Source organism: Mesocricetus auratus, unplaced genomic scaffold, assembly GCF_017639785.1.
Source record: "Mesocricetus auratus isolate SY011 unplaced genomic scaffold, BCM_Maur_2.0 Super-Scaffold_100028, whole genome shotgun sequence".
In the NCBI taxonomy this organism is placed as follows: domain Eukaryota; kingdom Metazoa; phylum Chordata; class Mammalia; order Rodentia; family Cricetidae; genus Mesocricetus; species Mesocricetus auratus.
In genome coordinates, this window is record NW_024429209.1 from 4,309,910 (window position 1) to 4,322,778 (window position 12,869).

Sequence of the window (12,869 nt, forward strand, 5' to 3'; positions counted from 1 at the left end):
TCACTGAGTCCTAGCACCGTCTTTGTGGGTCCTCACGATCAAATTCCACCAGTGTACCAGAGAACAGAGGCACCGTGCTCCTTCCCACACACCCCTGCAAGACAGAGTGACTGCTATGTCACCTGAGAGATAAGCTGGCCTTCATCTGGGTCTCCTACCGTCCACCCCTCTACGAGTCCTTCTTCTCACCACTGTTCCCCTTGGGCCAGCCCCTTGCTGCGTGGAGACCCGGGAATGACTGGACTGTCCCTGAGCTGCCCTAATAGGGGAAGCCATTGCAACAAAGATGATTATGACTCAGGGCAGCATAAACACGTGTTGGAAAGATGAAGTTGGGAAGGGAGAGGAAGGGAGAGGAGGGGGAGGGCCCACTGCTGCCCAGCTCCTCGGGATAGTCACCCTACAATGTCATCATCCCAAACAAAGGACAGCAGTACACTATTAATATTATTAACTATCAGTAATCGAATTAAACGGCAATTACAATTAAGAACATGGAGATAAAAATGCCACCTTGGATTTAAGCGCCTCTGCCTCCAGCACCAGAGTGAGTGATGTCCTAGCTCACTGCCTCACGCTGCGCACAGTAGGTGCTCAGTCAGCCGTGTATCCAAAGCCACAGCTCTGAGATAGTGAAGCGCAGCCCCTTGTTCCGCAGATGGCCACACTGGGGCCTGGGAGGGGAAATGGTGGGCCTCCAGGTCACCTGAGAGTCTGGTAGATTGAAACCAAGATGCTCAATCCCAAATGCCTCCAAGCTTCCTTCATTGTTAATGACTTCTTTTTTCCTTTATTGGAAAAAAAGCAGCCACCAGGAACAGCCGTGCTGTTCCCGATTAAACAAGGCAAACTCTACTGGAACTGAGGTGGTGTGGCCCGGACGCCTAATTACACAGACCAACGGTATGAGAACTGAAAGGGAAACAGAAATATGATCAAACAGTGTTGAGAGACCATCAGCCCCTTCCGGCACTAATCCCCCCCAGGGATGTTGTCCGGAGACCTCTGGGCAAGAAGGGCCTCCTGGCCCCCAAATAAGACCCGGCTCCCCCTGACAAAGAGACCCTCAGCAGCCAGGCTCCAAGATCCCATGGAGAAGTCATAGACCTGACGGTGGACAGTCGGGTGGGCACAAGGTTGGCCTTCCAACGTCTCCCAAGAACCCCATGCTAGACAGGTGCCATTTAGACTGACGGCTAGGTGCTCAGAGCTTGGCGGGAGTGAACACAGCTGGCCACACGCTCTGGGGCGACTCAGAGAGGGCAGGCTCGCTGTGGCCTGGCAATCAAGGCTGTTTCTCCAGGAAGTTTGGTTCTTCTCAACAGTGCCCTGGCCAGGGGCTGGCTCTGCTAGCGTGTCCACCATGAGGTTCTATGATCACACGTGGCCAAGGCAGCAAGCAGAGGAGGGCAGGGCCCCTGCTGATCCTGTCCCCCTGTCCCCTGTCCCCTGTCCCCGCATTGTCTGTGCCAAGGTGGGCACAGCTGGACGCGTGGCTTACGGCTCAAACTGCCCCAACTGCGGGTGCAAACCTGGACTCTGGGAGGCAAAATCTAGCCTAATGGGTGGCACTGCCCATCCCAAGGAACTCATGGAAAGGAAGACACTACTCAACCCCAAGAATTACCACCAAAGAAGGGGGCGGTCCCTGATGAATTTGTGATAAAAGAAAATAAGCAATATAATGAGATAAAAAGCAAATGAGTGTGCATGTGTGTGAGTGTATGCGCACAAGTGTGCATGTATGTAAGCGTGCATGTATGCATGTGTGTGTGGTTGGAGGACTTCTAGACGGTTCTCTAGGAAGAGATGGTCGAGTTGAGTCTTGTAGGAATAACTGCCGCAAGAGCTGGGGGCATGTTCCAGAAAGGGAAGAGTGAGTGCGAAATGAGGTCAATGATGGACTGATGGGTAGTAAGTAAGCAGGGAATGGAACCCATAGAGGACCACACGGGGGTCCTTGGCGCCGCTCGGCCCACTGCTCCCCCAGCCTCTGGTTCCTCCCTCCACTCCGCTCGCCCAGCTCCATTGCTTGAATCATTGCTGTGCCGTTAATAGTCGCTACCCGTCCCTGCTTTTTACCTTTCCCCGCTTGTTTGTCCCTTGACACTGGCTACAGGCCCAAGAAAATGTCTCCGGGTCCCCTGGGTCCTCCATCGAATGGAACTTGTGAAGCCCCCCCAAAATCTCAGGGTTCCTCCTGCCCAAGGCCACAGATGTCCCTCTGTCCTGGAGTCAGCATCTCTTCTGTGGGACCCAGTGGCACCACGCACTTTCCCACACCCTGATGCATCAGGCTGCAGAGGCAACCGCTGTTCAAGACTCAGAAACAGCAGAAGGGCAGTGAGGTCCCGGAGCTGGTACGGGGATCTGAAGCAACCTCGGGCTGCTGTGATGGCTCAGCCAGTAGAGTGCCGTGCAAGCATGAAGATGTGGCTTCCATCCCCAGCACTCACATGCAAGGCACCTAAGGCGGATTCTGGGGAAGACAGGCTCTCAGAGCCCACTGCCAGCCAGCAGAGCCAAATTCTTGAATTCCAGGTTCGGTGAGAAACTTTGTCTCGAAAAATAGAGTGTAATGCTGGGCGGTGGTGGCGCACACCTTTATCCCAACACTAAGGAGGCAGAGACAGGCGGATCTCTGTGAGTTTGAGACCAACCTGGTCTACAGAACAAGTTCCAGGACAGCCTCCAAAATTACACAAAGAAACCCTGTCTCTAAAAATCAAAACTAACAAAATAAATAAAGTATAGTTCAAGCAATAACAACACTAGACATATGCTTCAACAAACCACACGTGTGCACACATGAGCATACACACAAACACAGACACACACACATATACACTCAAAGAAAAGACTTGAGCCCTCACCAAGACGGTGCAGATGTGACTTCAAACCTAGATGTCCCAATTCTGACCACTGTGTTTTAGAAAATACAGTGTACATACTGTGATTTTCCCTTGAGTTTGAAATTAGTTAGTTCAAAATTCCAAAACAGTTGAAATATCCAAACTCCAGAAACAAAGGAGGCATTTGTTCCTCCTCACTGAACCCAGGGTCATAGGCTGGGCCAGGCAGTGGTGGGGCCACAGGGTCCCATGGCCTGTGAGGTGGGTGGTCCTTTCCTCCGTCCATCTGCAAGTGGAAATTTGAAGCTCAGAGGTATCCAGCTGCTTTCAGAGACCACACAGCAATCAAGGAGCAGACCCACAGTGGGCCCCTCCATGGAGAGGCACAAGACCATTGGGGGAGTGGGGGTTGGGGAGCCCAGACAGACAGGGACTTTGGATGCCTGCTTTGGGGGGGCAAGGATACCAGGCAGTGGCCCCACCCCTGCCTTTACTGCCCTCAGAAGGAGGGGAAGCCTCGAGCTTCTGCCTGGTCAAGGGCTGATTGATCCTTCACGGTCCCTGGAGCCGGTCCCCTCATCCGTACCACAGGCTGCTGCGTGTTTTCTTGTCTCTGATTGTAAACAGATTTGACTAAAGAGGTAAATTAGAAGTTAATTAGAGAGAACATGATTGATGAGGTCGTTTGCTGTGATTGGGAGGCGTGGAAAGGATGGGGCTCCCTGTGTGGAGGCAAGGGATGAGGGAGGAGGGAGGAGGGAGGGGGATGAGGGAGAGCTGCGGGAAAGGTCAGAGGAGATTCTGCAGGGACTGGTGCAGTGGAGGTCACTTACGTTTCCTGGCTTCTAGGCCTCGGGGTTCACGGCAGAACAACAGAATGTGAGGCTCCAGGTGAGCACTCCATGAAACTTGGTAACCTGGACCAGGGCCTTCTGGCCTCAGGATGCTGCAGCCATCCTGGGGTGGCAGAACTGTCATTCTTGACTGTACCCTGGCTGGAAGACACCCCAGGCTCTGAGCACCGTGGCCAGGTTGACACTGCACCTCCACTTTCCAGGCTGGGTTGTGGGTATTTGGAGCTGAGCTGACTCAGTCACAGGGCCAGCACTATGGTGGCCTCTGAACTGTGCCTTTGGAGCCCGTCTTAGGTCTGGCCTCTGCGCTCTTCCCTACTGTACTCTGCTTGCATGCCTCCAATCACAGGGAGCTCACTTCTTCACAAGGATGCTGCTCACCCTGCCGATGGGAACCTTTGTCCTTGTCCTGGCCTAAGTCCCTTAGGCCACCTCTGGACCCCAGCTCTGCCACTGGCCTTCCTCCTTCACATCCCAGGATGAGAAAGAGGACATCCCACCAACTCCTTTGTTCTCCCAGGGAAAACGGGATCCAGAAATCAGAGAGATGTGGGGATGGACTTCTCGGAAGTCAAATCAAAGTCTAGGATCAGGCCCACTGTGCCTAGCCCCTAATATCAGGCCTAATATTTCATTTCTTTATTCAGGAGGATTTGCTGGGGCCCAACTGTGTGCAGAGCTCTAAGCAAGTGTGTGAGCCTCCTGGGCTCAGCCCAGGGCCTGGAAGGCAGGACCCTGAAGTCCAGGGCTGCAGAGGGGAGAGCAAGGGGCTGGGGTCTTTGGGGGAGAGCCTGACCTCCAGGGAGTGGGGCTGCAGGGAGAGGGAACCAAGATAGAAGGGGCATGGAACAGTCTAGAAGGCCAAGGAACTGGAAGTATGGGGTAGAAGATGAGTGTTGAGGTCCCAGGAAGAAGCACAGGGAGTCTGTGTGGATTTCAATCCAAGCGGTGCGACCTGTCCCACATCATAGGAAAGGAAGAACACACTTGAACTTGCAGCTGGGTGGGGGCAGGGTTCCTAGGCAAAATTGAGAACTGTGGCAAAGGGGAGTGAGACCCCCGAGACCCAGGCCTGTCCAGGTAAAATGTTACTTCCGAAGTCTCTGCCCTTCCCTGGGCCTTGGTTCCCACACTTGTACAGTGAGGTGGTGTGTTTACCATCAGAATCCCCACATCTGGGAGTAAGGAAAAGCAAATCAACAGCTGTTGTTCTTGGACCTTTTGAGTGCTGAGGCTGAAACACATTTCTCTCGTGCACCTCAGTTCTCACAGAGCATCGGAGTCATCTGCTCTAGAACAGAAGACATTGAAGGCTCAGAAAGGCGAGCGATGTTGTCAGCGTTACACACCCAGGCTGGGCTGAGGCTGGAATCTGCTACACGCATGGGGAAATGTGCAACTGGAGTTGCGCCCCTCAAGCGTGGGCAAACAGGTGACATTTTGAAGATGAGATGCACAGGGAGACAGCAGGAAGCATGCAGTGAATGTGGGCACAGACAACAAGAACCAGGTGGATAGATCTGGCCAAGCTTCCAGCCTCTCCAGCCTCAGTTTGCCTATCAAGGAGATGGGGGTATCACAGCCCCCTCAGGAGGTGTTAAGGGGGTGCATCTGAAGCCAAGGGCACAGTCCTGATTGTTCACTGGGGACCTCCAGTCAATCGCATCTGCTCCTCTAAACATCCCTGGAGAGACAAGGAAAGGGGTACATCTCCTAGACTAGGAAACTGAATCAAGCAGAGGAACTACGCCAGTGGTATCCCTGCTACTCACCACAGAGCAATGATGGCAACTTTGGACCCACAGATGGAAGGGAAAACTAAAATGTGTGTGCAGACCTGAAGACTGCCCTTCAAGCCACCTTGGGGCTCTTGGCCCGGCATCTCAAAGGGTCTCTTGGGGGTGAGAGGCTCAGATACATCCCTATGCTGTGTAGCATTTGGGACCATGACTGGAGATGGTCCAAATTACAGGGGATGGGGATTGTAGACCGCAGGATTACAGGGAACAGGCTAGAGATGCCTCAGATTACAAAAGCAGTGGGCAGAGACTGCCAGGATTAGAGGGCAACTTGTCCTCCCTGAATCGGCTGTGGCTTGATTTAGTTGTGACTGCTGGCAAAGACTGAAGCCTGCTGCAGCCATCTAATCACTGGGCAGCAGTGTCTGCATCTCTAAGATGTGAGGGGAGGTTTGCTGGTGGGGTGGGGTCCTTCCTAGCCTTGAGACAGAAGAAGGGCTGAGGGGACCAGCTTGGACCAATGCTTTTACCTGGACCTTCAGGTAAAGAGGACTTGAAATTCAGAGGAAGTGGAGACAAGGCCTGGGCCTGCTGGAGCCCAGGGTCACCTAGTAGGGAGGACTGAATCCCAGATTTGGAGGAAGACAGCCCGACCTCCTTTGTCACCACGCTGAGGTTTTGATCTCATACTTGCCCTCAGAATAGAAAGGATCCCCCTGCTTCAGTGAAAAGACCCATAGACCAGCAAGTTTGCCATCTATGAACAACTCTGTGACTTGAGGTACCAGGGTCATTGTATGCAAGAGGAGGTGGGCAGAGTCCTGCGGTGACCCTGGGTTGGGATCTGTCAGTTGCTCTCCTCAGTGGCAGCCACAGCCACTGAAGCACACTGTTCATTGTTCGCCTCAGAAAGATGTACCATGGCTCCAGGATCTGCCACCAGCCAGGCTTTGGGCACCTCCCTGGGCCTCAGTTTCCACATCTGCAAGATGAGATTTGCATACCAAGTTCTGGGAGGAATAAATGGAACACCACACTATCCATGCGGCACATAGCCTGGTGCATTTTGGGCCCTTGGTGAGCAACAGCTAGGGCCATGGGGATCCAAAAATAACCACATGGCCAGCACGCACCAGAGCTTACTGTACACAGGGCCCCAAGCCCAAATGGAAGAAACTGTTCTGGAGGTGTTCTGCTCCTTTACTGGAGAGTGTGTCTGACTAAGCAGGGGCGAAATCTGGCCTCAAGGACACCATGGGGGGAATAAGAGACGCATCATTTTGCTATTACAAAGCCTACAGTCTGGCTCCTCAGGGAGAGGGTCATACTTCAGCTAACTGTACAATCCATGGTGTCATTGGAACAGTGACAGAGGTAGTCTTGGCTTTTGTGGCTGCTCTGGCTGGGACCCTGCTGTCTGTCCCAAGGCCCTTTGCTCTGCCATTGAAAGTTACCAAAATAAATTGTTCCCAGAGGGGGCAGCAATCCTCGGTGTGAGCAACCCTTCTGGACTACCACTCACAAGGTTGTTCAGTCCTCTCCATCGCCCGAGACTGAGGCCCTGTTTCCTGCTGGCCTCCACCTAAGGGTTCCAGTCACAGGAACCTGAGGCACTGGGCCTTGGTCAACTCTCTGAACATCAGTAGACACAACCAGAAGATGAGGTGAACAGTCACACCCATGGCATGAGGACTGTAAGTGCTAAGTCCTGCACCCAGCACACGGTAAGAGCTCAGTAGATGCTCATAGCTATGTGAGACCTTGGCCTTCCAGCCCCTTCTAGACCCTGGTCAATCTTGCATTGTCCATTAGGAAAAATCAGGAGTCACACAAAGCTACCGTGTCCTACATGAGCCGATCCAAGTTGAGATATACTGTGAGACATGCTCATGTCAATGATCTGGTGTGACACCCCACTAGGGATGGTTTAAGATTTACTCTTGCCTTTGAGTGTGTGTGTGTGTGTGTGTGTACAAGGAGGCCAGAAGAAGGTGATGGACCCCCTAAAAGCTGAGCTGGAGTCCCCCCTCCTCTTTCTCACCCCTTCTCTTCGTGCAGAAAACAGTGGTTATCTGCACACACAGCAAGAGGACACCATCTAAAAGCCAAGAGAACAAACTAGCAAAGAAACCTACCTTGCCAGCACCTTGAGTGTGAACTCATGGCTTGTGGGACTGTGGTGTGTAAGCTATCCTGTCTAGTATTTTGTTATGGAACTCTCTAAAGCAAAGGGTCCCAGGAAAGCATCAAAGAGGAGCTGGTCACAGTTGTAGCCTCCTAAGCTGCCTCCAGGAGAGCAAGAGAGACAGGGCCATCATCACACATCAGGGCAGGAGATGAGGACTCTCTACCCTAACTGTGCTGCAGAATACTTGCTGGGCACACTGGCAGATTGCCAAGTATCTTCCCTACCCCAACATCTAGGTAAGAGCTGGAGAGATGACTCCACAGTTAAGATCAGTGAAGAGGACCCACATTCAGTTCTCAGCACCCACATGGGACGACTCGTAACTGCCTTAACTCCAGCTCTATGGGATTCTCCTGTGTTCTCTTCTAGTCTCCATGGGTAGTATACACAGGCACACACAGACACATAATTTAAAAATAAAATTAAAGCCAGGCAGTGGTGGAGCATGCCTTTAGTCCCAGCACTCAGAAGGCAGAGGCAGGTGGATCTCTGAGTTTGAAGCCAGCCTGGTGTTCCAAAGCTACACAAAGAAATCCTGTCTCAAAAAACAAAAACAAAAAACAAATTAAATCTTCAAAAGTAAAAGTAGCTGGCTGGGAGTGAAGGAGCATGTCTTTAATCACAGCACTGGGGAGGCAGAGACAGGCACATCTCTGTGAGTTCCAGGCCACAAAAAAGACAGAGAGAGAGAGAGACAGGGACAGAGAGAGAGAGAGAGAGAGAGAGAGAGAGAGAGAGAGAGAGAGAGAGAGAGAGAGAGAGAGAGAGAGAGAGAGAGAGAGAGAGAGAGAGAGAATCTGTCTATCCAGTGGTGCTTAGCCTTGGCTGGGCATTGGAGTCATCTGGGATACTAATGTCAACATTCCTGGTTGTGGTCTGGACACTAATAGTTTACGTGATATGTACCTGAGGGTTGTTCTAGCCCCTGATCAATTATTAGAGACTTCAGATGGAGGCATAAATGGTGTATGCATGGTGGAGGGGGAGCAATGAGGCTCAGAGAAGGCCAGTCATTTGCCCAAGCTCACACAGCGAGATGATAACCAAGGCAGACCTGGGCCAAGGCCTGCTTCTCATAAGATGCTGTATCTCCTTCTACAAACCAGAGCCCAGGGAGGCAAGGCTTACTATATTTCACTTTAATAATAATGGAAGCTGGTATAGTTGGGGCCACTCCAGTGATGGACCAGGAGCCTTGATGGCCATTACTGGAGCTGTAAGTCATTCTCTTTATCCAAATCTTAGGCAGCAATTTAGGACATTTAATTAAATGGGGAGAAATGGGGACACCTCGAGTTCCCTGCCTCCTGTTAGAATGAGTGAAATACACAGGCTATAAAAGGAGGTGCTGTCAGAGACGCGGCTCTGATGTTTTATTGCCAAGTTTTATTCGCTGATGTAAACGTAATCGCTGGCAACTGGAGTTCTATTAATGTACATATTTCCACACACCCAGGGCCCTGCCTGCCCCACCCCCACCTCTGGGCTGTTTCACCCACCTCCCAGGACAGCTCTGGTGCTGTCTTAGGCGTGTTGGTGCCAAGTCTGGATTTCCCTGCCGGTTTCATGCCCTCCCGTGGCAGATAAGGCTTTAATAGAATTCCATTGCTCCTCTGAGCTCAGTAATGCATTCCAGAAATTAGGCGGCTATATCCTAAAGCCATTGTTCCCCCTTACAAATGGGCTCCCTCAAAGCCAGTGACCGTGGGGTCTCGATAAGCTCCCATGAAGCCTCACTCCCGTGTTATTGGTGTGCGCAAGGTGCGGGCCTGGCTTACATTGCTCATTGTTAGGTCCTGATACATTTAAGTCGTTTCCCCATGAATCAGGCAGCTCAGGTATTTCCCCCCTCGTGACATTGATAGATGAGTGAGAGGAAGCCATTTAGACGGTGCTCTATAGGGCCCTGGCCCGCACGGTGAATGATTTCCAATGCCTGGTTTAATTTATTTTTAAATGAAATTTGTTATTGATTCTGGATTAAAAGGACAAATCTTACGACTGTTACCACTGACAGAGCCACAGTGCTCAAGTGACACCTTCCAAGGAGGGAGGGAGGGTGGCCTCTCAGAGTCAGGGGAGGGTGGAGACTCTCCAGTGAGCTCTGCTGACTTGCCATTGAGAGCACAAGATCCCCGGCCCTGCTTGGAGCAACTTTGAGATGAGCACCTTTTCCAGCTATAGAACTTGCTCACCTTCCGAGCCCCGTTTGCGTAAGGAAAATGGCCGTGATATTTGCCTCACAGGAACACATGACTGCTGGATGCTAGCTTAGTTGCCTCCAGGGACAGGAGACTCCTGGAGCATCCCAGAGCCGAGTGAGTGATTAGAATACCCTGTCCTGGTGGATTCCCAGAGACTTTCTTGGGACAGTGTGGTTACCTTCTGCCTCACCCCACTCAGATGTTACAGGGTCTGCAGTGTGCACTTGGATCAGGGACACAGACAAGAGACCATTACACAAGGAAGGCGGGCAGCCTGGGGATTTGTTCTTTACACCTGGCTCTGCCGGTCACATGTGCACCTGGCACAAGTGACTTCATCTCCCTGAGTTTCAGCCTCCTCAACTGTGAAAGGATATTGGCCTCGGGAGTCGTGAATGTGAATGATGGAGCCCGGTACAGTCAGGTCCACTCCCAGGATGGGCCAGGAGCTTTGAAAGCCATTCCTGGAGCTGTAAGTCACTCTCTTTCTCCAAACCCCAGGCAGCAATTTAGGAAATTTAATTAAAATGGGAGAAATGGGGACACCTTGAGTTCCTTGAGGGGAACACCTCAAGCATTATGGGCGTGGATATGATCTGTAAGCTGTAAAGTGCTGTTCAGGTAGCTGTTGTAGGGAATACAAGCGGAACAATAGGACACAATGGGGGATGTCCGAGATGGGAGACAGACGTCTGGATCTTGTTCTGGGAAATGTGTGACTCTGAGGAAGCTGCTGACCAGCCTGATTCTCCCCTTCCAAAGCTGCAATGGCAGAGGATTAAGTTAAAGCTGCTCAGATATTCTCTGCTGCCCAGACCAACACACTTCTAGCATTGCCTTGCCTTGGATGACAAGTCCACCCTTTCTGAGTCTCAGTTTTCTCATCTGTAGTTGCCAATGGTAGTGATAGTTATCATGTGTTTCCCAAGTACAGGAACTGTTCTAAGTGCTGTTCATGTGGCCATTGATTTAACCCTCAAAATGATCTTGTGAGGGGGTGTTGCTACCCTTATGTTACAGAGAAAGAAATTGAGGCAGAAAAATGAAACGACTTGTCTATGGTAGCAGAGCAGGCAAGTAGCAGCATTTGAAACTCAGGGTGTAGCTCTAGGACCCAGTATCTTAAAATCCGTGTGTGTGTGTGTGTGTGTGTGTGTGTGTGTGTAACTTTATGCATGCACATGCACACCACAGCTCATGTGTGGAGGTCAGAAGGAAACGCTCAGGGTCAGTCATCTTCTGCCATGTTTGAGACAGGGTCTCCTGCTGTTCAACACTGTGCACACCAGGCTAGCTGGCCCATGAGCTTCAAAAGGTTCTCATGTTCCTCCTCGTTTCTAGCTGTAGAAATGCTAGGGTTGAAGGTACACAATACCAAAGTTGGTTTTGTGTGGGTCTGGGATCGTAACTCAGGTCCTCTTGTGTAGTAAATGTTCTACCCACTTAGTTAACTTCCAGTTCCTAGAGTTCACTCTTATAGCCAGCATCCTGCCTGTGTGGCCTAATTTTCTTGGAAGCAAGTGGAATGACTAGATCATTTTTGTTCTTGGAGGCAAGTGGAATGACTAGATCATTTTTGTTCTTGGAGGCAAGTGGAATGACTAGATCACTTTTGTTCTTGGAGGCAAGTGGAATGACTAGATCATTTTTGTTCTTGGAGGCAAGTGGAATGACTAGATCATTTTTGTTCTTGGAGGCAAGTGGAATGACTAGATCATTTTTGTTCTTGGAGGCAAGTGGAATGACTAGATCATTTTTGTTCTTGGAGGCAAGTGGAATGACTAGATCATTTTTGTTCTTGGAGGCAAGTGGAATGACTAGATCATTTTTGTTCTTGGAAGCAAGTGGAATGACTAGATCATTTTTGTTCTTGGAAGCAAGTGGAATGACTAGATCATTTTTGTTCTTGGAAGCAAGTGGAATGACTAGATCATTTTTGTTCTTGGAGGCAAGTGGAATGACTAGATCATTTTTGTTCTTGGAGGCAAGTGGAATGACTAGATCATTTTTGTTCTTGGAGGCAAGTGGAATGACTAGATCATTTTTGTTCTTGGAGGCAAGTGGAATGACTAGATCATTTTTGTTCTTGGAAGCAAGTGGAATGACTAGATCATTTTTGCGCAGCATCATGTCCACTGTGGTGCTACAGAGGCTGGGGCTGGGAGAAGGCAAAAGGCATTTCTTGGGAACGTAGGCTGAGTTTTGGCCCATGAGGGACTCAGTGACTCCGTTGGCCAGGTATGTACACATATGGGAGGCAATGGGAAGGACCAGACTCAGTGGAGAGAAAGTGCTCAAGGTTGGACCACAGACCGATGAATGCCAGCCAGGCAAGTCAGGATTCCCAAATAAGCATGAATACAGAACAGCTATGCAGTCGCAAGCCTTTCAGCGCCCTAGAAGCTGGGCATGATGATACATTCCACCAGCAATCCCAGGACTAGGTAGATAGAGGCAAGAGGACTAAGAGTTCAGGACCAGCCTCAGCTACATGTAACACTCTCACACACAAAAACCTAACCAACCAGAAAACAAATGAATTAAAATAAAAAATATAACAACTAGGTTCTAAGAGGCTTGTCCCTTTGTTGTTTCCCTCCCTCCCTCCCTCCCTCCCTCCCTCCCTCCCTCCCTCCCTCCCTCCCTCCCTCCCTCTCTGTTATTTTTAAATGTATTTGTTTGTTCCCAATCTGTGTTTTAGGAGGAGAAAACCCAGGTTTGAGAACCTTAGTTCTGCCACACTGGTTCTGGAAAGGCAACCCTTGGTGGAGATCTGTCCGTGGTGCTGAAAGGGCTCTTGGCGGGGATGTTGCAATGCTGCTTCTAAGTGCAACACCTGGCAGGAAAGGGGGCAAGGTCTTGAGGAAGCTGAATTGTTCCTGGTGAGCACGGTGTGCTATCCACCGTAACTCCTGAAAGAGGGACAGGAAGACAGAATAAAGGCAGCGAGCACGGTGTGTCCCTCCGCTTCTTAGCTCTCTCAAACTTTGGGTATTTGTGCGCCCTGCTGGCTGCTGAACCCCTGTGGTTCT